The following is a 23,805-nucleotide window of genomic DNA, read 5'->3' as shown; positions in this document are numbered from 1 at the left end:
TAATACATCTTGGTTACACATTAGAGAATGTTTTCTAGCATCAACATGGGTGCAACAATGCATCTTATGTAACAATGCTCACTGAAGCAGCCATGGCCAGGTATCAGTATTATCGTTTCTGAAACAAACAATTTTACATTGATACAGTGAAAAGTTTTCTGTAACTGTCAAGGGTTTTCTAATTTCTAAAGGAAGGAAGGTGCAGGACAAAAAATTGTATCTATAATCATGCTTCAAACAGCAGAGAGTTTGAAGATATTGAAGTCAGGCAACAAGATAACTGTAGAAATGTCTGGCTGTAAAATCCAGCTTCAGATGACCATCTAGGTTTATAGCAATGTTCAGCTTTGTGGGTAGCAGTACAGATGTAGAGCCTGTTTGGATCCTTGCTTATTTTATTTCTCAGAGTTAAGAAGAATTGTAACATTATATAAGTGACACCTCTTTGGCTCTTAAATCACTTTGCTGTCTATAATGGATGTAATAAATGTTTCCTATTCCAGTACTACAAAAAGTGGTTGAGGCGGTTTTATCCATTTGGCAGTGGAACTCACTTGACCATGATGTATGGCACACTTGTTATTTATTTGCAGAGGCTAGAAGGCAAATGTACTATATAAGAATAGTTCTTTAATGTAAAGCATTAAATTAAAAGCTCACCCTCAGGACTTTGACTGCCAATAGAAGTAAATGGATGCCCAAGATAACACAGGAGCTGTTACTATTTAAAAATATGCCATTTGGTATTAAATTTTGTAATCTAACAGCAGATTTCCAAACTGTCTCCCTTCGTTCAGCATTATGGACTATGTACTTCCTATGCAGATTTACTTGGTGGGAATAACACCTGTCTCATTATAGATATATATCAGATCATATTCTTTAGTATTTTTTACATTTTTGAAACTTCAGTTCTTCTGGCAATGATTTTTCACTGCTCTTTTTCATACAATATGTACAATTACAATTTTAAATGATCTTACCCATGAGATTAGTCCTGCTACCCCACATATAGAATGAATGCTGAAGGACAAAAAGGATAGGTTCTGATTTTTAAAGACTGCCTTGCTCATCCTACCCATGCAAAGACTACACCAGTTTTGGTAATTTTTTTTTCCAGTAATCACTCAGGACTTGACACATTGTGGCAGATTCTTCAAGAGTGTCACCTCAACTGCAGTTCTTCCCATCCCAACTGACAGCGAATGATAACCTGCTCCACCCAAATTATCTCTGAGCGAAGATCAAACCCAAGAGTTCTCAGTTTATGAATTACAGAAAAAAATATCACATCCATTCCCATCTCATAAAAAGTCCAAATCATTTTTCATCAGCAAGCTTTAACATCATTTATGTAGGACCTTTAAAGTTTATCAAGGGATTCCAGCAAGTAGCAAATCAAAGTCTAGCATTGTAGAGAAAACTTTTATATTTAACAAAAAGGAAAAAAAAAATAAAAATCCCAACCCACCCAAACTAACAACCCTTACAGATCCCTCTGGAACAATATAAATCAGGGTTTTTCTCTTTACTTCCCTGCAGGTCAAGACAAAACTGTTGAAGTAAACAGTTTAATGTTAAGACTCTTAGATAAAGCAAATATATTCCCATGCTCACACACAGAAAAAAGAGTTTTATGTTCTTTCAAAAATATTTTTGAGCTATAGAATTAAAAAACAAACCAACCCCAAACAGACAAGTATCTTAAATGTGTTTATAATTTCAATCACTACCTTTCTAAATAGTTTTTAAAAAAAGGCAATGTAATGTACAGATACACTGTACAGCAGCATATTTGTAAACTCAGTTATCTGCCCTTGTTATCATCTAACATTTATCACCAGGCAGCGTTCAGTGTTCAAGGGCTCCAGATGTGATTCTGAAGCAAGCCTACCCAGCAATTATCACTCTGCTACTAAAATATATGCATATTAATAGGAAACCTGAAACATTAACACAACAACATTATGTTCCAAAGCCTGTCAGCTAAAGAAAAAAAAATGATTTTTTTTTTTACCTTGTAAAAAGCAGCAACAAAACCAAAAGTTTTCAAGTTTCTCTTCAGAAAGAAATGACTGCAGAAATTTTGTCTCTGTCAATTTGTTCTATATTTGAAATAAAATCTACTGAAAGTTGAAGTGACTAGTTTTGAGACATTTCTATGTTGATGCAGATGTTGTGGAAGTTTTCTACTGTCAACTGGAAATATAGCAAAACTCTATGGCTAAGAAAATTTTCCACAGAATTAAAACAAAAAAGCGCTACAGACCTCTCCTCCTAAGACGCTTATTTTAATGACCACTTCTAATAACGTAGTGAGCAACAGCAACCTGAGGAAGTTTTGAAGGAAGGAGTTCATCTTCTGCAAGGCTGAGTTTCAAAATTCCCTGGAAGAGGAATAGCTGACACCATGGACTCCAATCCTTGGGGAATTATTTCTTGGCCTAACTGGAGATCAGACAACAGGGATAAATGAAGGCAAGCGTAACATTTGTTTCACTTGGGGGCTGAAATGAAGACTCAATACTTAAATTTCACTTCTTCTTACTATTAGTCTCCTTATCCCTGTGCTAGTGATCAGCAGGAACACAGAGTCCTTGAATGCCCTACTGCAGGGCGCTTGTGCACTGTGGTCAGGGATTCAGGAAGGAGGCGGTGGAGAGACTCAGGTATAACCCCAGAACCACAAGCAGATGTAGAAAATGAAGAAAAAGGGGGTCTCCTGGACATGACACAAATCTCACCAAAGGCAATGCAAACCCATAGTAACAGAGAGAGGATGGCAGATTTGGGTATTGTAGGAGCAATTGAGGAAATAAAACAGGGAAAACCCAAAACACAAAGAAGAGAAAACAAACAGTGATCATAGTGATCGGTGGTCTGGAAACTCTGCTGCCTGTCAGTGAAAGACCTAGAGTGCATCAGTTTGCCTTGCTGGGGGTTGGCAGTTCTTTTAGATTAACTCACTCTGAGCTTTTGGGTGAATTTCTCAACTGAACCCTAAATAAAATGTCATTTATCAACTCTTAGAGAGCACAGTTAAATGGAACAAATCACCAGCGTAGCAACCAAAAGTGAATTCAAATGTTTACCATAGAAAAATCATTAAAACTATCAGCTCAGTCAATCATCTCAGAACAGCAGCAGTTCAGAAGACAACAGGATGCTGTACCACTCAGACAATGGACAGAGGAAATACCAAGCTGATATATGTTCATCAGAATAAGTCCCCAGTTACATGTTATTCAGAAAATTAACTGAAATCTGACCAGTACACCAATAGTTCCTGAATTTGATCAATAGCCTTTTTTAATACTATTTCTTAAAAATGCATGAAAACTTTTGAATCCTTTTCTCATTATATTAAAAAAAATAATAATCACTTCTTTTAGCTTGTCAGGAAATTTAATATAGGAAACATACTATTACTTTATGTATTGTTCCTCTCCATTTATTTTCCAAAGGAATGGAAAGGTGTTGATAATATTCAGGGTAGCTTAGGGTAAGTAAGTTTAAATCTGAATCACGGTTTGATTTCAGTAGTGCAATAATTCCTCAAGCAGTTCTCATACAGACACTTCAAAATTACCACTCACTGGTAATCACATTACTTAAATCCATATCTAATAGCATTTCTGCTGCAAATAATGGAAAAATGAAGTTAGAAAGCAGTTGATCTTGTAATATGTCACCCAAATTGAATGGCAGAAATCTTGCGGGAAGTTGGCTATTCTTTCAAATTTCTGCCAATTTCTGCAAACAACTCTTTTTCAAAATGGACCTTAAAACAGCCTTAAATTTAGGCAGATCCAGTCAGAGTTAAACTTAAGGATGAAAATCTAATATGTGCAATGTAGAAGTCTTTTATTTATTTCTGTGTTACTTTTTTAAATTTCTGTGATCTCAATAAATCTGAAGAGACTGTATACGCATTGGAAATTCTCCCACTATGCTTTCTGTCATAAATGGCTCGTGCTTTCTTTAATCTCAGCTAAAAAGTTCTGCAGAATTACTACATTTTTCCTCTCCAGATAAAGAGAATGGGACAGAGACAATAAAGGAAGCAAGGGAAAGAGCATTGTCTCAATGCCGGTTCAATTTTGTCCAGATTTTAGGAGAAAACCTTAATCTAATATCTAGCTTAGACAGATGTGCTGATTCATCTGAATATGGTAAGTGGACAGTACCTTTGCTCCTGTTTTTAGTACAGGAGTTGACAAGAATTATACTCCTTCCATCTCATTGCTGCAGGACTGGGAGTGGGGAAGAAAACTACTTCAAGTGATTAGGCACTTTAGAAGGTTAAATTAAAATTTAATGTTAAAAATATTAGCAATGACATGGGATTCCTAATGACAAACATGAAAAATGTTACAAAATTATAAAAGAAAAAGGAGGGATGTAAGGGAAACTTCTTTCCTGCTTTCATTGCAATTCCATTATATTATACTTTAGTGCATTGCTAAATATCACATTCACCTTCTAACAGCAGCAAACTCAGGGGTCTCACATGAGATAGGCTATACCATCCAAGATAGTTTAAGCTGGCCTAAGGAGCGACAAGAGGGTATAGCAGGCAGTCAGTGCTAATGACAGCATACCATTTTTATAGACTAAAGGTCGAGCAATGAATTTCAATTATAGAGTGTCAGGATGCCCAAATACAGGTACCTGATAACAAGCCTGAAGCACCAAGCTTTTGCAGATTTCTTCTTTAGAATTTCAATAAAGCCTTTTAGCCTTTGGCACTGATTTTTTTTTGTTTTTAATTATTTTTATTTTTCTTTAACCAGAAGCCACTAGATGTAATCTTTTATAAGAAATTCCATCTTTCCTTCCCTTCAAAAGAAATTGTCTTCGAGGTAAATGAAGCATAATTACAAAACATGGACAGTTATTCAATGTAACAACAACAAAATAAAGTGCAAAATCCCCTAACTCAGTCCTTGATTTATTTGTGCCTGATCCTAACAAGTATCTTTATTTCATTTCCTTTTAATCTAGCATCTTTTAAAATATGTTTTTAGTTAGAAGTAGCAACTCTTACAACACATTTTGTGAATTTAAAACAAACATAATTATTCTCATCTGATATTTAACACAATTAGAAATAAATTATACAGGAATTAAAAATATTTTGGTCTTGACCTTGGAAAACTTTTGCAAGGTCTTTGTAAAATTTTCATTTACATCATTCCTTCCCTTTATAATTCTATCACTCTGTTTCCCCAACTCAAGAAGAACTAATCCTATACCTAAATCTATTTAAACTTCTTTTAAATACATAATTTAGATTTTGACCTTTCTTTGTTTTTATCTTGATCTTATATTAAATAATGATTTATTGGAGTTTGGTTGGTTTGGTTACTATTTCATTACTTATCTTTCCCATTTTTTTGTGTGTTTTCTTTTCCTGCTGAGTCCTACAGATTTATACTTGAAGAAAATTTCTCACCATGCAACTGTTTCCAACAGACCAAGCTCATGAAACTGAAGTTATTATACTTTTTAGGAAAATCTGGTTTCATAAACATTAATATCATCTGAAAATGGGGAATGTTCATCAGAATTCCACTATGGGGAATTTTGATTGCTGTTTTACATACTTTTCAAGTCTTCTGCAAAAGTAGGCTAAATTTCTGTAGTTCCAAATAATAAGGAAAATCACTTAAAAGACTAGAAGAAGCACTGATGGTAAATGCAACCATAGATTCAGGTTAAACCTGGTGCATGTACACAATAATTTTTGGCATGTAAATGAAAAACCTGTCCATTTTTTTTTCCAGCAGCGTTAAACATTACCAGGTAAAAAAATCCCATGGGGAGGGAACTGATGTGACATGTACTTACAACTAATTTTTAAACTGCATTTGTTGGAGACCCCAGATTTGAGTTTTATTGCAACCACTCTAAAGGAAATTACTTCAATAATAAGAAAATACACTATAACGCTGTTCTTATTTTAATTCTAATTTGGCAATATTAACATGTCCCAAACAGTAAAAAAAATAAAATTTAATATAAAAAATGAAAATAATACATCTCAGCCACTATCATGGGATCTGAGTCACCAGAGCACTGAAAAAGATATTATAGACCTAATCTGACTCACTCCTCCCCAAAGCAAGTAGAAAGATTTTACTCCCAAATGTTGTTCAATAAAAATAAGAAAACCAGAATATTTTAAAATAAACACTAAATAGAGAATAAAGAGAGAGCAAAAAGTACTTACACACAGCTGTTTCCACCTGCTGTGCCCTTGCAGGCAGGTAATCAGCTCCAAGGTTGCACGCAAGTAAGACCTATGTGAACTGCAGCCAATTTAATACTATCTGGTCCATAGGAGGCTCTATCTCAGGGGAGGATTATCCCCTTTAAGGTTCAACTAACAGTTTACCTAAAGATTTGTGTGTGTGTGTGTGTGTGTAAGGGGAAGAGTTTATAATCCAGGATTCAGATCCACATCCAAACTCTTCTAGTTCTGTAGGTGTAACTCAGAAGTAACTCTACTTCTTGGTGCTTCCTTGGCAAATTTTGCTTGAGCTATTTCCAAATAATCCCACAGTCATCCACAAACATTGTCATGTCGCTGCAACTCTACTGACAAGGGTTTGCACTGGGATAAGGGAGGGCACAAAATAGTTCTCCAAGTGGAACTTCATTAGTGATTCCATTAATAATATGAGTCAGAAAAGAACCCCTTGTCCATCTACCAGAGCTGTCTGGCTTTTGCACAATTAACAGCAGCAAAGTACAATTGTTTAGCTTCATGACAAATGAAAGCAAATACAACTGAATCCACCTGGGGAGCTAATCTGCTACAGAGTCATTCCTTACAGTAGGACTGTGCTATAAGTTGTCACATCAAGCCATCAATACAACCCTTCTTTCTCACAAAGAACCTTCCATATTGATAATGCTTATCTTCTGCTTGCAACTGTTGATCTTACTTAATGAATATTTATCTTGCATAGTCCAGGAGGAAGTCTTTGTGATTATTCACACAATGCAGTTTAATTTATTTATTTCATTAGAAAAAGTAGCATTCTTATCTGAATAACTGTTCACACAGTTATTAATTAAAACCCAATACTTCTTGAGTAACATTAAGCTTCAAATATTTCCTTCTCTGCATTACAAATGCAGAAGGTTTTGATTGTTCATAAAAATGTGTATATAGCTACAAATTCAGATTATTAGATTAATACATATTATGGCAATACCTCCACCCCTAAATTCTCTAAATTAAAAGCAAAAAAAAGGTCTATTTCAATGATTTATTTATAGTGATGACCTTCTAAACTAGATATCTGAATACCCACAATTACTATAAGAACCCTAGTTGAATATTTAAATCTTTGCTTAGTATATTGCACATTTTAACTATAAACCAATTTGTCCAACAAATTGATGAAAAACAACATGCCAGTTTAATAAGGCAGGCTCACAGGACTGTAATCTCAAAATATTAGTGAATTAAGCAGTCATTTACTGTGATTTCTCTGCCCACATGAGCAGCAAAACTGAACAGCTGAATGCTCCAGAACAGAAAGTAAAATCAAACACAGTCTTTCATGGTCTGACTACTATCTCATTAAAAAGAATAAATACTATAACCTGCATCTTTTATTGTCAAGTGTGCTATAAATCTAATACTAGTAGAAACTTCATGACCCTCTCCATCAGTTTTCATTTTGCAACAGGTACAGCAGTAGATAAGAGTCTATACTGCTTTATCCCAGGGTGTGGAGACTATTGTTCTGGCTGCACAGATACTCAGCTATGGATTTTTCTCTCTGCTCTCTTTCTCAAGCCTTGAAGCAGATTAATTGTTCTAAGCATATTTTCCATACCTCTCTTCTTGGGCACCCACATTAATATTAACTGGAAAAATACATGTCTTTAGTTATGAATAAATAAATAAATATATATATATATATACACACACATGCAGGAAATCAATATTTGCATAATGATCTGCCATGTCAAATGCTAGGGACACTAGTCACCCAATGAAGGCAGGATGTTGGAGGATGCTGCACTCAAGTGTCAACACAGAGCAACACTGAGGTATCCTCAGTGCTGGCTGATGTAAAATTCATACAGTTTATTTTATTTTATTAGGCCTCTAAAAAACCATCACTCAAGTATCCCCATTCACCACGCAAAACTCATACCAAGTAAACTGATTCAACAAATTTCCCTTGCATGAGAAATGCGTTTTTGTTCAAGTCATTTTTCAAACACCTGCTACATAAAGAATTGTACCAAAATATCTGTTGCCGTTTAATTCTTTATGATAGTTCAACAGAGTTGCCAAGAGCTGTTCTTACAACATTTTAATTCAGGTATGCTGAGATAGTTTGCCAAATCATTATATTGTCACTAAAGCCTTCATTTTCAGGCAATGTAAATACTAACAGCAGAAGGATGCAAGGAGTTCTAAAATTCAGTATGATGCTTCCTCTTTCAGAAACTGCATACCATAGTTTTCCATATACCATAGTGAAAAAATAAGGAGCTGCTTCTTCAGTCCATGACGAATGGTATTAGAACACTTCTATACTATAAGAAGGCATTTTTAAATATACATTAATAAAATGTGATTCCGTTCTGCCTGGGACTAGGTGTGATACAGTTACATTGCAGATATTTGTAAAAAAACAAATGATGTCATAGGAGCATTCCCAATTTGTCAGAATTCTCAGCTGGATTGTGTTTAGGGTTTTGAATGACAGAATGTTATTTTTTTCATTACATCATGAACAAGTAGATACTTTTTGCCCAAACAAGGAATTGTCACATTACCTCAGCTGCAGTGGTATTTCAGTCTCAGTGAGCGAATTGCCTCATTCTGTGTGAGCCTTTCCCAAATCTCTTGAGAATTTGTGAAATATGAAAATGATAATATGTTCATGAAAGGCCTGACTAACCTGTAAATAGAAGATCATAATATTTAAAGAGCGCTCTCTGGTTATTTGTTAGTATAGACCTGCGCCTAAACAGCCTAAGAGGTTACAGAGTACATTGCAACTGGACCACAGAATAGCTGAATTCCTCTTCTATGATAATAATAATAATTCAGTCAATTGTCATTACAAAAAATGGAAGCTCACCCGGTGTCAACTCAGACAGCAAACTTGAAAATGTGACCTGTAATATTGGTGGATATAACTTAAATAAAATAACTAAAGCTAGGTTCCCATTTCATCCCTCCTTTCTCTAAAATGCATTTTGAGTTCTGCAGTCAAGAGAGACATGTAGTGCTGGGACCAAAATCAGAATTCATAGCATTAAAAAAAAAAAAAAGAGTCTGGAAAGGACCTCAAGACATACACTAATCCTCTTCTAACCCCCCAAATAAACCACAATTATGCCATTCCCAGTAGCTATTTGTCAACCCTGCTCTTAACTATTCCTAGATTTGGAGACTCTGTAACGTCCTGAGGCATTCTATTCCAGTGATATCCTACCCAGCCATTAGAGTATTTTTTCGCATTATGTATAACCTAAGCCTAGCTTGTTAATACCATTATTCTTATCCTCTCCATGATGGACATAATGGAGTAACATATACCCTCTCTTTTACAATAACAGTTTTTGAATAATAAAACTAAAACTATCCTGGTTTTGGTCTTCTTTCCCCGAGGCTAAGCAATATTAATTCATTTATTTTTTATTCAAAAGGTACACTCTGATATCTTTTGAAGCTGTCTTAGGGGCTTTCTTCAAATGGCCTAAAAGTATGTGTTCTTCTTGAAGTGCTGTGCCTCAGATGGGACAAATTACTTCAGTTTGGGCTCACTAATGCTAAACAGAGTTGAAATATTACTTCCCCATCTTACTCTGAGTCCACATAACAATGTGAATTTCTACCTCAGTGAACCTGAGACAGGAAATAAACAGATAAAATAACTGTTCTGCAGTTACAGACTTACCTGCTATTTTGCTGAGATGTATCTGTTTGATTCCAAAGATCAAAACGCACTTTCTTTTTCTCAGATCTCAAACTGTTTGGAATTTGTTGGGAAATGGCTCTTTCTCACCTTGATAGAAAATGTGAATGACACTTTTCCCCCCTTCCCTTCTCTTCTTTAATTCTTCCCAAAAGAATCTTTGGATAAATTAATTTCATTTATGACCTACTATATCCTTTTGAAATGGCCTCTTAACAAAACCATAATTATACACTTATCTTTTTTTCTGCTTTGCCTGTTCCTCTTATATAAAACATTTACTTTTTCCCACAAACATACAATTCATACTTCTTTTATTCCTAATCATTTACAGAGATAATCAGTGCAATCTCTACAAATATATTAGAAGTAATTTTGTACAGCCTGCTATCCACAGAAAAATGCAAAAAAGTTGCATTTTAAATGCATGCTATAAATTTCAAATGCTATTAAAATAGCTTGAATAGCTGTACAAATAACAAAAGCACATTAATAAAAAAAAATCATGCATTTCCTAGGCAATTTATGCCATAGCCTTTTGTGGCTTGGGTATTATTTAAAAGTGTATAGAAAACAAAAAAAAAAGTGTCCCAGGCATCATTACAGTGACTTTAATATACTTTATGCCATGTTATTTGACTTCACACATCATCTAGATATAAACTCAGAATATGCTAGACAGAAATTTAAATATATTAGAAGTAATATTAGTTACTCTGCAGCTTTATGCTTGATATTTTCTTGTAAAATATCTATTTAATTCCAAAAGTCAAAGTTCTTCTCTACAAGAACACCACTGCAAGGGCTAAAACTGTTGCAAAATGCTTATCCCTGCTCCAGATATATATAACTAATAGTTCTCATTTTTTAACTTCTCTTACCCAACCAACAAACCAAACAAAACTCAGACATACTTATGAAAAATCAGAATATGAAATTTATTTGGAGTGTCATAAGGACAGTTCAGATGCCTCTCTCCAGACCAAGGTTGTTACTTGTCTTTTCCTACTAGTGAGTAGGAACAGTGACATGACACAGTGCAAATATGTTATCTATCAGCTCATAGAGCAGGAGGGAATAGGACTCTCCTGGCTATGGTCAAGCCAGCAGAGAATATTGTCTCTCCAGGGAGGTGTCTTAATTTACTTGTAGAGAAGCATATAATAATAATGTAGTAACAGTGACAAGTATATAGTAACAGGAATACATATTATTGCAAAATATGCAATGCATAATAATTTACCTTTTCTTATGCTGATGATGCTATAGACTTCGACCTGTAAGTGATGTGATATTGGTAACTACGAAACACACCATAGCTTCATGTCCTCATTTTGCACGTCTTAGTCAAGAATGACATTTTTGTTTAGAAGCAACACTGAGGTTTCCCATCACTTTGTATTGAGGTCACAAGAGCTGCAACTTGTCTGGTGTGACATCTGAAAGGAGAATAAACAGCAATTTACTGCAGGTGTTTTTATTTCTGGCTTTTCCAAGAACTGCTAACACTGAAAGAGTTTGAATATGCTCAAAGCCCCCAAACAGAAAATGGGAGTCATGCTATATGTCACGAAATGTCTAATTTTGGGCCAAAATCCAGCTCTGTGTGCAAAACCCACTCTGCAGTTTTTGGGCAGAGAACTATGAGTTGCATAATTTTTCCTTAAGTTGTCTTTAGGGAGCAAAGCAAGAGAGTGGTAAATATTCCAAAACATGTAGCTATGTCTAGGCCCGCTCATTCCCAAACAGAAATCCTGTACTAGGCCCTTCATTCGTCTCCAGCCTTCTTCAGGTTAGGGGAGTGAGTGTGGAGCTAGTGCATCTAATCCATAAATGTAGTCCACCATGGAGAGAGACATGATTTCTCCCTTTTCACACATACGTGGGAAAAATTGCAGACAATGAGGTTTGTGCTCTTTCATATCTTTATGCAGAGCAGTGTAATACTTTTTAGAGATTACATCTTGGGATAAAACAAAAGTATCTGAATCTTGCCTATTATCCCTACACTCAAAAACTGACCCATGTGAACTCAGGCTCCCCCAGCGTGACACTGTAAAACAGGGGAGTTGATCACAATGTATGGGAAATGCTGACAATTGCAAAAACTGTAACTAGAAATTTTGCCTCAAATATACACTGAAAGTGGTCATATGTAATGGATTTCTCCAATTTTTGCAGCAGATATTACATTACCCTTGAGGGTTGACCTGTGGTGCTAGAAGATGATAGACATTCAATTCTAGTGTTGCTGCTTTTAATCAAAGGTTGTCAATCACACCACATTATTTCAACTAAAATTAAACAGAGGTTTGCCCATGTCAGCAAATGCTCTCTGGTACTGGACAAGTGTTTCACATGTTGCTTTATTTACATTTAAGTCCAGGTTTTCATAAAAATGTCCTGCACTTTTAGACTTTTTACTAATATTCAGTTATCACTTCAAAAGTGTGCCTAATGGAAGAATTTATGAAGTAAATACAATGCTGACATTAAACCAAAATATTTTTTTTTTCTATAAGTTCAGAGCGGAAAAGAAATATTAAAAAAATGTCAGAGAAAAATATGAGCTTTATGAAAGTTCATAGAAGGTGAAAACAATTCAAAACAGTCTTTTTTTTTTTTTTCTTCTAGAAAAGAAATAAATTATTTAAAGTTAAATTAATTTGGGATGCAAGAGCGAGGTTCATGCCACATGAATCCCACTCCACTGGATCACCAAGCCTTCATAACTTTATTCCAGATGCTGACTACAGCTCATGGTCAAGAATCTCAAGAATATCTCAAGAACAGAGATTCCCAGATGGCTACTCTTGCAAACATACCAACGGTACATGCTCCTGGGTGAAGTCCACATGGACATCTGAGGATTCCTAAAAATATTCACTTTACTTTTCTAAGGGAATCTTACTGAAATACTAATTTAGCATATAATAGCATACAATAACAAATAAGCATGTCCCAAAAATATATATGGGGTACAATAAACTTTTTAATGAGGGGTAAATAAGGTAAACAATACTATTTTCAGGTAAAAAAATAACATCATTAACTGAAGCTTATTTAACTTGTTTCTTCTTTTCAGTGTTAGACATCTTATGTACAAACTAAATTACACAAGCCTTCCAATGGCCTCATTAACTTTTGATTAGTTATATTACAGTAAAGTGATCTGTATTCTAAACAACGGACAACAAAGTACCCTTTGTTTTAAAACTGCTTCAGTTCTTCAGGTATCTGATATTTTCCAACTCAAGTGTATTAATTAAAATGTTCTTCCTCTTACATTAGCATCTGTTTCTAATTACGTGGTCACCATTTAAAAAGTCAACAAAAAAATAATGTTTTTACTACAGTAAGAATATAATAACACACACTGTATGACTATAAAAAAATGAAAGTGCTCACACTGCAATAATCTGAAAGGCTGAATTAGGCTGTAGACTGTAGTTATTAAAGGAAGTCATGCAGAAACATGCCCTTTAGCATCGTACTTATTCAAAATTATATTACTCTTTTAAGTGCTTATTTTACCATGTGAATCTTTAAATTAAAAATGAGGCAGTTTAAGGTATATCCTGGAATGGCTTGTTTTCATCTTATTAACCTGTAACCTTTTATCAAATAAGATCAGCCAAGTTCACTAACCAGCTATGCTAAACAGTTGTTCTGCTTGAAATCCATCACCTTGGTGCTTACTTATGCTTTCTTCTTTCCTTTAAGCCTCAGGTTGTTTCCTGTACATTTAGAAATCTATGCAGTATAACCCCAAGAGATCAAGATGAATGGGAGGACAATATGATCTGTTCCGGGCTGGTATGGTGTGCTGTAGCTAAGCTTGACCAAGGGCTATATGTAGTTATTCTGCTTCAGCTGCTTTATGGTTGTAACAGTGCAGGACTTTCTTTGGTTTAGTTTTAACAGTTTAGTTTTTGCAGAACAATTAGAGGTTACATCAAGGTCAGAACGACTATTATTATTATTATACTATGTATCATTTTGGAAATTAATGTAGTTAAGAATAGGGATAAAACACAATGATACTGTGGAACAAACACACCCAGTTACATACCTATGCAAATTTCATGTAATATATTTGGATATTGGTTCGGATTTACGTCATGAAATGAGATTGGACCTCCTGTAATACCTATAGGTAAATAACTCCCTGAAAGTGTCTAACCTTCTTCTCTGAACACTGAATAAACCAGACAGCAGGCAAACTGTTTCAGTGCAGTAGTAAACTAAAAGCCTATGCACAAACTGAGGCCTGTGCAAGTGTGAGTTGGCCTATCTAAACATTTACTCCTGCTCTAAAGAGCAAAGTAGGTGGGAAAAGTGTAGAATAACCAGAGACTTAGTTCTACTGACAATTTAAGCAGAGCAAGGGTCTACAAGTGTGTAGGCTGGAAATAACTTGCAGAAGAACAAGGAGAAAATGCAAGGAGAAATGATGCTGGCTATATTCTGTGGGTACTCATAGGGTGGAGAATGACTTTTGCTTTGGACCATGCCTAAGTCTGAATCCAGCCCTACCTCACCATCCTTGGTACAACATCATTATGGGACCAATATTACTCCTTCCTATGTCTTTTGGTCTCTCTGAGAACCAGGACATCTGGTCCTGATGGCAGGAACCATGCCATTTCAAGCTTTGTATTTGCAAAGCATTTATCACAGTAGGTCTCTGTCTCCTGTTTGAGTCCCTAGTATTACTGCATGAAATAAAAACAACTACATAGCCACAGGAAGAAACAGAGGAGTTAAATGGAGTAAGGACTTAATACATGCCACATTTCAGCAATTCCTCTTAACCACATAGTTCAGAGGAGGTCATTTCATCTTAGAGTGGTTTGATTATTTGGTTGTGATAAACAACACTTCAGTTTACCTACAGGGATAAAGAAATAAGTCAGCTTTTCATTAAAAAAAAAAAGATAGTTATTTAAAAAATTGTTATGATATATTAAAACTATGTTAAACCATTAATAACAAGATCATAAGTACAGTGAATAGGTAAGAAATGAGTTGCTATGTGGAAATTGGCCAGTCAAACATCTTGAAGCGATTAAACCTATCTCTAATTAATGGAAATTCTGGATCTGTTTTACTCACATCATACAATTTATGATTTCCTCTTGACTATTTATTTTTCCTCATTCCTCAGACTTTGAAGTTGCACATCTTGTGCAGCTTGGTATATTGCCAATTAAGATAGCTGTCATTTGATTATAAGCCTAAGCAGTAAGTTCTTTCTTACCCGTTTGGTAGCCTTATGTTGAAATCTATTATATCCTTCCTACACCAGGATTTTATTATAAATCCAAACATAACTTCCTTTTTATCTTTTTTTTTTTTTATTAACTTTAACTATTGACTAGAAGCAAAGCTGCTGCTTCTTTTATTGTTGCACAGCAGTAACTCTTCTCCTGCTGCCTAAAGAACCAAGGTACCGAGACACAACTGGAAACTGTCTTGCTTTGCTAGTATATGAAATTCTTGGTGGCTGCTCTGTGCTTACATTCTGATGCCACCAGCCATCTTTTACTTGGAAGCAGAAGAAATCTGATTTTTCTCTTGAAATTTGTAGTTAACTAACTGTAATTTTCTGCAAAACCAAATCACATACCGTATCAGCATTAAAACTGAATCTTCTTGCTTTACAGATTCACAGATTCACAGATTTCTCTAGGTTGGAAGAGACCTCAAGATCATCGAGTCCAACCTCCGACCTAACACTAAGTACTCCACTAAACCATATCCCTAAGCTCTACATCTAAACGTCTTTTAAAGACCTCCAGGGATGGTGACTCCACCACCTCCCTGGGCAGCCCGTTCCAATGCTTAATAACCCTTTCGGTAAAGAAGTACTTCCTAACATCCAACCTAAAACTCCCCTGTCGCAACTTTCGCCCATTCCCCCTCGTCCTGTCACCAGGCACGTGGGAGAACAGACCAACCCCCACCTCTCTACAGCCTCCTTTCAGGTAACTGTAGAGAGCGATGAGGTCTCCCCTGAGCCTCCTCTTCTCCAGGCTGAACAAGCCCAGCTCCCTCAGCCGCTCCTCGTAAGACTTGTTCTCCAGACCCCTCACCAGCTTGGTCGCCCTTCTCTGGACTCGCTCGAGCACCTCCATGTCCTTCCTGTAGCGAGGGGCCCAAAACTGAACACAGTACTCGAGGTGCGGCCTCACCAGAGCCGAGTACAGGGGCACAATCACTTCCCTCGACCTGCTGGCCACACTGCTTCTTATACAGGCCAGGATGCCGTTGGCCTTCTTGGCCACCTGAGCACACTGCTGGCTCATATTCAGCCGACTATCCACCAATACTCCCAGGTCCTTCTCGGCCAGGCAGCTTTCCAGCCACTCATCTCCCAGCCTGTAGCTCTGCTTGGGGTTGTTGCAGCCCAGGTGCAGGACCCGGCACTTGGCCTTGTTGAACTTCATGCAGTTGACCCCAGCCCATCGCTCCAGCCTATCCAGATCCTCCTGCAGAGCCTTCCTGCCCTCGAGCAGATCGACACACGCACTTAGCTTGGTGTCGTCTGCAAACTTACTGAGGGTGCACTGGACGCCCTCATCCAGATCATCAATAAAGATATTAAAGAGGACCGGCCCCAGTACCGAGCCCTGGGGGACTCCACTAGTGACCGGCCTCCAACCAGATTTGACTCCATTCACCACAACTCTCTGGGCCCGGCCATCCAGCCAGTTTCTAACCCAGCGAAGCGTACGCCAGTCCAAGCCCCGAGCAGCCAGTTTCTTGAGGAGAATGTTGTGGGGAACGGTGTCAAAAGCCTTACTGAGGTCAAGGTAGACCACGTCCACAGCCTTTCCCTCATCCACCAAGCGCGTCACTTGGTCATAGAAGGAGATCAGGTTCGTCAAGCAGGACCTGCCTTTCATAAACCCATGCTGACTGGGCCTGATCGCCTGCTTGCCCTGCAAGTGCCGCGTGATGACCCTCAAGATAATCTGCTCCATGAGCTTCCCCGGCACTGAGGTCAAACTGACAGGCCTATAGTTCCCCGGGTCTGCCCTGCGGCCCTTCTTATAGATAGGCGTCACATTGGCTAGCCGCCAGTCAACCGGGACCTCCCCCGATAGCCAGGACTGCCGATAAATGATGGAAAGCGGCTCAGCCAGCTCCTCCGCCAGTTCTCTCAGTACCCTTGGGTGGATCCCATCCGGCCCCATCGACTTGCGCACATCCTTTATCAACATTTTACTATGTATCTCAGAGAAAATATGATAATATGCAATTAATGATGTCCTGCAATCTTCTCTTTTATCAGAAAACACTTGAAACTTTTATATTCCTATGGAGCAATGAAAATTAAAAATTACTGACAAATTAGAATAAGTACAGACTGAAGAAATGTGTCTCATGCAGTCACAATGGGAAAGGACTAAAACAAATACTCAGATTCTCACATGCCTTGGTGACTTGCTGGATTGAGATAGAGACAGGGAAAATAAATTTTATGGAAACATTTTCAAGTCTGTACCCTACTTCTTTTCAGTTAATGAAAGGAATGTGTTTTCCCAAACTCCATGGTTGGAATACCCATGTGCCCTAGTAACAAAATGTCATACACAGTAGCATGACAAATTTGTAGAGATGTAAGACTAAAGAATAAGAATGAAATATTATTACAAATATTACTAAAATACTGACATAGCACAGCCAAACAGACCTTTTAATTAAATACCTGAAAGAACATGTGCACAATCCTATTGTTTTCTCTGACCTGGCTAAAGAATTAGAGCAATCAGAGCTATACTAATTTTGGTAGACAACAAATACTACTACTTGTTACTTGCTTCTTTCAGTTCAAGGCAGCCAGATATATATATATATTTTTTCAATGAAATTTAAAAGGCAATGTCACCAGCAAACTTCATACATTAAGAACATATACTTTAAAATAAGCTTCGGTAACTGAGTTTGAGTGTGACAAATACAATTTTACAAATGATATTTCTGTAATAATACAGGAGGCCTTTGTCATTTCATCGCAATCCGTGAATAAGGCAAACAGTAATAGATACTAGAAATTAATTGGTGGTCAGAAAGTTTAGGACCAAAATCATAATATGTCTGAAAAGAAGAATTAGTAACTGCACAGTGATTGTTCCTTGTTTCTCTTAAAGGCATTTAAAGTACATTGCTATTGCATCATGTAGAATTCAGGACAATCCAGATTTATCATTAACTTGATGTGCTTCATGGATCTAATAATAATAATAGGGTTTCCATATAGCATATGCAAGAGTCTCTTGTTGCAGTCATTATAGGAATTTTGCCCTGGTAGTGTTTCATCAAATTGCACTAATCTAAGTAATTTTAATCAGTGCAGGCTATCAAAGAGGACAGGGTTGGGCTAGGGATCATGGGTTTCCAATTGCCTCATCAGATTTAGTCGGGGCTTATTTAAGGCAAATATCTGAAAGAAATCATGTGTGTAGAATTTTTTAAAGGATCAGATCCTTGTTTAAACAACAGCAAAAACAGGCTAACTCTTTTAAGTAGACTGTTATTCTCTCCATCTGTCCTGAATATGCAATGTGGCTCCTATACTGGTATGAGCCCTTAGGCCCACCAGCCAGCATTTGAAATATTTCAGTTCACACTGTAGACTATTAGCAGTGTTGTCTCTTAGACCTCTATGTTACATTAGCTCCATCTGTAGTAATTCCATGTCTCATTGGTACATGAAGACCCTCATTAAATAAATGAATGAATACATTTAAAATAAATTTTTACAACTATTCTCTCTCCTCTATCTGTACAAATAATACAGAAAAGTTCTAAATTATTAAGTGGTATGATTAACAAAAGTTGTCACCATGAAACACTAGCAATGCTGGCAAATATAAAACTTTTTTCCTTTTTTCCCCCCCTCCAGTCTATGCAATTCTGTCATTCTTCATCCAAAGCAACACCACACCTGTTGTTTTAGAAAATGCTAAACTTTGTTGAGAAAAATTTGCATCCTTCCTCACTTCCTTATTTTCTGTTTTTCTAAGAAGCCTTTATGTCAGAGTATTGGTCAAATTAGTTTAGGAAAGAAAGCAACTGAAAGGAGAAAAAAGAATCACCACACCCATCCAGCAGAAGGGATCTCTGCTGTAGCCCTTATGAGAATCTCTGATCACTTTCATACTCATTCCTCTAACTCACTCTGTGCTCCTCATTTTCATCTGGTATCTACTGACCCAGGGGAGCTGCAGGACAGTGAGGTTTCCAAGTAGGTTTTATTTCCTTTCCGCATAGGTTACTTGTGGAACCTCATTTTCTCTAACTTTGGTGAAAATGAAGATCCTTCTCTTCCAAACCACTAGACTGCAAGTGCTTCCTTCTGATAGTTCAACACTTTTAAACAAAGTTCAAAGCTTTTAACTTTACTAAAGTTTTTACTTGACACTCAGGAGCAAATTCAGCAAATCATGTGGCCAGTTTCCCCTTTCTTCTGTTATACCTGGTATACATGTTGAGCAAATTAATATACTGATATGCATGAAGCACTTTGTGGATTGCAACAAATAGAAGTCACACATTTAAAACTGAAAGTTTGGGTTAATGCATTTTTAAGTCAAGGTTTTTGAGTAAGTTCAGTATCCCAAACTTGTATTCACAGACTTTGGATCCTGCTGATATTGTCTGCAATTTTCAGGAACCTGAATATTGACTAAATGAACAGTGCAACACCAAAAAACAAAGCCAACCAACCCAGAGCCATGCTTAAGACTACTGTCTTGCTATACATGACCTCATTGCCCTAGAAATTGAGAATCAGACCAAAAAAAAAAAAAAAAAAAGGAAAAGAAAAAAAAGTCTTAATTAGAACTAGCTTTAAGATCAATTAACATTGAGCAATTCCCATGTAAACAATATGAGTCACTTCAGTTCTTTAAACAGGCCCCAGCAGATGGCATCAGCTGGCCAGCAAAGTCATACATGCACCTCCTCATGTAGTGCAAAACTCCAGCATGAGAACGCACTTATTAACAAATAATTTTTACTTCTATATGAAGAAAGCTAACTTCTGAAGGAGAACTTCAGACATCCCTTACGTTGGCTTATTATTTCTGGTTCTTCTGAGGAAAGGAAATAGATCATTGTTGAAAAAAAGCTATATCTTACAACTTCATCTTATATTTCCCATCTACATTTTCAAGTATGAGAGCACTTGCATAATTGCAAGTGGGGATATTTGTAATATGGGATGCATATCCCATATCTGGCACAAATGGGACTCTGATTCATGACCTGGAGTCCAGATGCTATGATAACACAGATAGTGTTAATTATTAATATTACCTTTGTAGAAGATCAAGTAGAGTTCAAATAAATTATATAAGGAATAAGTCCAGGTCATTAAAAAATGACTATATTTGCCTCTTACGGTTGGAATATAAAAATCCTTATGGTTACTATTTGATTTTAGCTGAAAAAAAAATAAATGTAGATATTTCTTAACTAAGAAGAGGTCTAGTTTTTATACGTATGCTACAGCTGAAAGCAAAAAGTTTAGATGTTCTACCATATGTTGTTTATTGAACAGTGTTCTCTCTCACACTAGTTTTCTAAACTGGCTGTGAAATTCTTCTGTTGTACTTTGGGCTAGTTAAAATACTTCTAGCACCAAATAATTTATCATGCTACTTGTATTTGCTAATCTTTCTTGTAACTAAGTCCCTAGATCCTATTTGTAAACTAATTGTTATCATTTATAGAGCTGGGTATACCTAGAAACCTGCGATTTAACAATCTCTTAATTAGATTCTATTTATACGTGAGGCAAGTAATAAAAAGGTACCTAAAGGTAGCTTTCAATTTTTTCACTTCTTTATTCATTTCCTGAAAATATAGAGGCTTCATAATGAAAAGTCAAAGTCAGCTATAGCGAATGAGTAACAAAATGCTGTTGTTTGCAGTAGACATCTATGCAACTTTCATTAATGACTTCTGCTTTTCAGAGTAAAGACTGTAATTTAGTAATTCACTTAAGAACAAGCTTAATATTAACCATGAGTGATGCTGCTAATCTGTGTATAATTAGATTTCATATACTTTACTGGACCTAAAGCAGCAGCTATTCAGCCACAGGACAGCCCTTCTCAAAGGGGTGCTTAGCTGGACACCTTTCTTGCCACAGCTGCCAATATATGGACCCAATAGTAACCCTACTTCAAATTAAATGAAAAACTGAGGATTGATTGATTCCTGATTCCAGAAACATCCTCCTTTCTACACACCTGCCCATGGACCAGACAGTGGCCCAGCGTTCCTCCCTACTCCCCTACATACTAGTAACTTTTGGGGCTCAAAACAGAAGGGGGGTAAAACAGAGGAGGAAAGGTGGATGAAACAAACTACCTAGTGTTACTGAATCACAGTTTCTGAAGATAGTTTTAAGTCACCAGCACATTCAGAATTCCTCCCAGGCACCCCTTAAATACCTGATGTGAACAGTGAATAAAGATGTGCTCAATACAATGAGCAAATGCTGGGATGTGTCTTATTTTTGTCCATGCATCCAGCTCAAAGTGGCTTATTTTAGAACAACGTCATGCTACGCAAAATTTCCTTTATAGCTGGACTCAATGATATAATGTTGAAGGAAATGAGATATTCTGAATCAACAGTGCAAACTTCTATTTTTAGAACTAGCTGAATGTGTTGTTTACTTATCACTATTTGATAACTGTTTTCCTTTTGTAGGTTTATTTCATGTAAAGTAAAGCAAAACTATCAGATTTAGTATTCCCACTCACTGAGTCCTACAGACTTTTAAAATCTCTGAGATTCAAAGATTTTATGGCACCTTACAGATAAATATAAATATTTTCTTTTCTCTCTTGCGAAATAATATACACTTACTGCTGCTCCAATTGTGATACAAGAAATTAATATTTTAAAACTATTTACACGTTATTTACTGCTATAATAAACTGAACCTTTTAACCTTAATCAAAATGTTTTGAATGCAGTCCAGTAGATGCCTAACTTTTTAAATTTAGTTCTCTGAAGACCAGCTGAGATACTTTAGGATTAAGGAAAGGGTTAAGCAAATGAGCTCATGAAACGTGGAAAGCATTGGAAGAACCAAATGAACGGAGCTTCCATTCATGCCATGCATCCACTTAAAAAGTAAGCAAACCCACAGGCTGTTTAAAGTATAAAGGGATATGGCTGACAGTTGGACCAGATGCTGGTGGTCAGAAGTTTTGCATCAAGCACATCTTTCAAATAAGTTTTTATGATGGTGTCTTATACACTTCCAGAGACATGTTTGCAAAGTGTTTTCTGCATGGTGTATGGTACATATGTACAAAGTGATTTCAATGTATTCTGACACCATGTGTTTTTATCTCTATGTCTGTGAGCATAATGTAATCATTGGAAACGTAACCTTTGTGCGGGCAGCTGTTTCAGGACATTTTGATAGATATTTTCCTTCCCTGGCTATTTATTTGAAATGGAGATTGTTACTTAGCATATGGTCTGGGTCTCATGGGCAGAAAGGAGCAGGAGATTGTGAAACAGGGAGTGCATCTGCCTTTACTGACAAGTGGCAACTGAAGTATTATGCCTTTTCTCCAGATGTTTCTTAATGAGGTGGGCATGCATATCTTCATTTCACCAGCTTTCTCAGACAGTGGAAAACACCATTTATAAATAGTATCGTTCATGTTTTATATCTTGAACAGTTTTCTCACACCACCTATGAGAACATTGTAGGACAAAATAGCAGCCATATACAAGTGTTTTTCTTTCATAGTTAAAAAAATATTAAAGCCACTATTACATTTGAACTTGTGTCGGAACTGTCAAATTATGTTCTGTTGTGTACAAGCACTACTCATGGTGACCCTGTTTTGCAGATGTAAGTAATTGCTTCTTGTAAATTACTGTCATTGAGTCCCAGAGAACTCTTTAGTTTCTCTCTGATCGCTCTCCATTTTTCTGTTTCATACACTTCCATTCTCTTCACTGGCTCGTTCAGATAATACATTATAACAGTCATTACAGGATAAGAGCATGAGATGATATTAAAAAATAATCATCAACTTTTTATTTGATTGCAAGAATTGGCAAATACCTGCTTAAAGATAAGAGAAATGTTGATCCACATGAGTTTTAGTGCCAGGTACTCAACCTGAAGTTTAGGAATGACATATTCCATTTTCCTCCACTTTCAGATACACATTTAATACACATGAACACAGAATCAGAAACTGTTTTTCTGTTTTGGAGTACTTCACTAAATCATTATGAAGTACATGGGAGAGGCTGCCCATAGCCTTTGGTATATTAATGCTAAAAAATTAAACATTCATCATGTTCTTCTGTTCTTATGAAACAGCAAAAAAACTACAGGTGGTCTTCTCATTCCAAAAAGTTGAAATTGGAAGAGTTCGTTTTGATCAACCCTAATCATCACATAGGAACATTTAATTAAAAAAGTAATTAGGGTACAGGAAAATAAATTACTGTGATCATTGCCGTGATGTTCTTCAATAAAGAAATTAGTTATATATTTTTATTGACTGGTGTATATTAAGTATTTTCCTGCAAGACCTTTTCTTCTATTGGAAAAAATAACGCACCCCCTATTGCTTCATAGTCATTTATGCTTTACATGTACACGTAACTACTTTTCTCAGAAGAATAAAAAGTTTGAATTATTACTGAATCATACAAAAAGCACATGTGATTTTGGCCTATACCTGGTCTTTGACAAACTTTTAACTTCTTACTCTGCCAAAATTGGCAGAATTTCTCACCTCTTTATAACCTCAGTATGACCTATACATCCACAGCGTGTCTAAGGTACATT

At 36.3% G+C, this 23,805-nt stretch overlaps 1 protein-coding gene across 1 annotated transcript in view; it reads right to left on the bottom strand.

Moving 5' to 3' along the window:
- LOC308176731 (uncharacterized protein) overlaps nt 1–23,805 on the bottom strand; it is a 583,853-nt gene that overhangs the window by 144,588 nt on the left and 415,460 nt on the right. The window contains exons 20-21 of the mRNA XM_080552863.1: nt 11,200–11,395; nt 8,809–8,933 (exon numbers count right to left, since the gene is read on the bottom strand). The gene's annotated coding sequence lies outside the window, so the exon portion shown is untranslated. The remainder of the gene's footprint in view (nt 1–8,808; nt 8,934–11,199; nt 11,396–23,805) is intronic.

Source organism: Anser brachyrhynchus (genome assembly GCF_964034855.1).
Source record: "Anser brachyrhynchus genome assembly, chromosome: 12".
In the NCBI taxonomy this organism is placed as follows: Eukaryota; Metazoa; Chordata; class Aves; order Anseriformes; family Anatidae; genus Anser; species Anser brachyrhynchus.
Note: the sequence above shows the minus strand (reverse complement) of the source record. Positions and strands in the feature narration are given on the sequence as shown.